The following is a 2,344-nucleotide window of genomic DNA, read 5'->3' on the forward strand; positions in this document are numbered from 1 at the left end:
TGCAAACTTATCCACTACTAAAATAGTGGGTTTCATATGGAGCGTTCTGGTCCTCTCTGAGGGCGTGGGTTCGAATCCCACTTCTGACAAGATTTTTTTTTTTTATTTTCGGTAATGTTTTCTGTAATTTTTTTTGTAAATCTTCACATATTCTTATTACTAATTGGTTCAAAGGGTGACCGCTCGTAGTTCTAACAAAAAAAAAAATCGGATATGTACTCGCTTCTCACATTAAATTTTTATTTCTACTAGAAATGATCGCGTAGTTAAATCCAGTTCCTCGTGTTAGTTTGAGCTTTTAATGAAATTTAATATTAGGAAATGAGATTTTCAGTTAATTATATAATCACATGAATTCAGAAGTCAACTCTATATACATATGTAACTTAATGTTGCATAGCCGCCAATATCCTAATGACAGTGCATAAAGCGGAAACTGTAGTCGCCATTGCCACTTGAAAGCTCCCGGGAAATAATGCATATCTGTCTACATCTCCCCCAACTGAAAGCTCAATATAAATTAACGGAGCAAAAGTGCAGACGTGGCACACAAATAAACACAAACATAATCAAAAACACATAAGGACAGAGAAACAAACAATATATGTATATGTGCGTCTTCACGTGTGTGTATTTGTGCATGTGTGTTGATAGCAAATCATAATATCATAAAATCCGAGATTAATTGTGCAACTGCATAAGTCATAAATACTCATTAAGAGTTGTATGCGGCTGCCAGGCAGGATGCTGTTCCTTATATTACCTAATAAGCCGGCATGACTTTGCGCCTAAAGGCATGCTATGGCAGTGTAAAATAACAATTGTTCGCCGGCAAGTTTATTGCTGTTGTTGCGCATGAAGTGCCGACTCTGTTAAGGGCTGATGGCTTAGCTTAAACCTCAATGGACCGGTGTCATACGTGCTAATGCTGTTACATATATACAAAACCCATACAGACCTCAACTCTAATACACACGTGAATGTAATGGTACTTTTATGCATTTGTATGTCTGCATCGCGCCACAGCTAATGCGGCATAAAAATAGTAACTGTAGCAATCACAACAATAACAACATATTACCCACCAACAATAATCATGCTGATAATGCCACTGTTGACTTTTGTTATTAACAAAGCTAATGGAAAATTATGACAAATGTAATGAGGCAGCAACAACAACAATATTATGTATTTGGAGCCGCCGCTGTCTAATTGCGCTGGAGATTGAGGGTCATAGATATACTTAGTTACATATGAATTAAGCTTCTTAAGTGCAGCGTGCAACAAGCTCTTGGTAGATAACAAGTTGATATGTGGAAATAAGTTTGCTGCGCACTTCAACGTTGGGGATTCGTGTTTGGAATAAGATGAAGAGTCACCACCTTTGTAACAGTTGTACTACGCTCAGAGAATTATACTTTGAAGTATAATGAGTTTGCCACTATGTTTGTAACACTCGCAAGGAAACGTCGAAGATCCTATAATATACATAAGTATGTATCTAACTGACTAACCTGACAAGCTAAGTCGATAAGCCATGTCTGTGTCTGCCTGTTTATACGCGAACAAGCCTCTCAACTTTTGAGTAATCGATCTGAAATTTTGCGGATATATTGAACCGCAGATATCTTACCACCGTAGCGTATATGTAGTTGCCATAGCATCAAACTGAACAATCCGAAGTAAGCGCTTGTATGGAAAACTTTCTCATTTAATGAGATATCTTCAAAAATTTTACACAGATTATTGCCTATGACAATAATGCTGTCTCCGAAGAAATTATTGGACCAATATACTTGTAGGTTATAGCTGTAGCTATAGCTTCTCGATGTGATGTGATTTAAAAGTCACAAAGTGACCTCACGGGAAACAGGCTGTAAGCAATGTGATTTGATGTGGAAATCAAAAGGTGACATCATGGGAACCAGGCGGCCAGCTGGCTCTATATTTTTACACCGCGATGTCATGCGAAGTGGGAGTCACAACATGACCTTACCGAAAGCCGCCAGCCAGTAAAAATCACAAGGTGACTTCACAGGAAGCTGGCAACCTGCTGATTCTATATACGTACAGCAGACACCGTGGATTAGGTCACCCTCACGCCGCGTTGTGATGGGATGTGAAAGTCACAAGATGACCTCACGGGAAGCCGCCAGCCAGCTGACTCTATATAAGTAAAGCAGACATCATATGACTTGATGTGGAAGTCATAAGGTGATCTTACAGGAAGCTGCTGTCCAGGCAAGCATCGTGTCCAAATGAAAACAATGGTTGTTGACTTGGATAAATGTAAAAAAGGTTCTGAACTTAGTTAAACGTAAACAAAAGGGTCATAGACTTCATA

This window comes from Bactrocera tryoni, chromosome 3 (genome assembly GCF_016617805.1).
Source record: "Bactrocera tryoni isolate S06 chromosome 3, CSIRO_BtryS06_freeze2, whole genome shotgun sequence".
NCBI lineage: Eukaryota > Metazoa > Arthropoda > Insecta > Diptera > Tephritidae > Bactrocera > Bactrocera tryoni.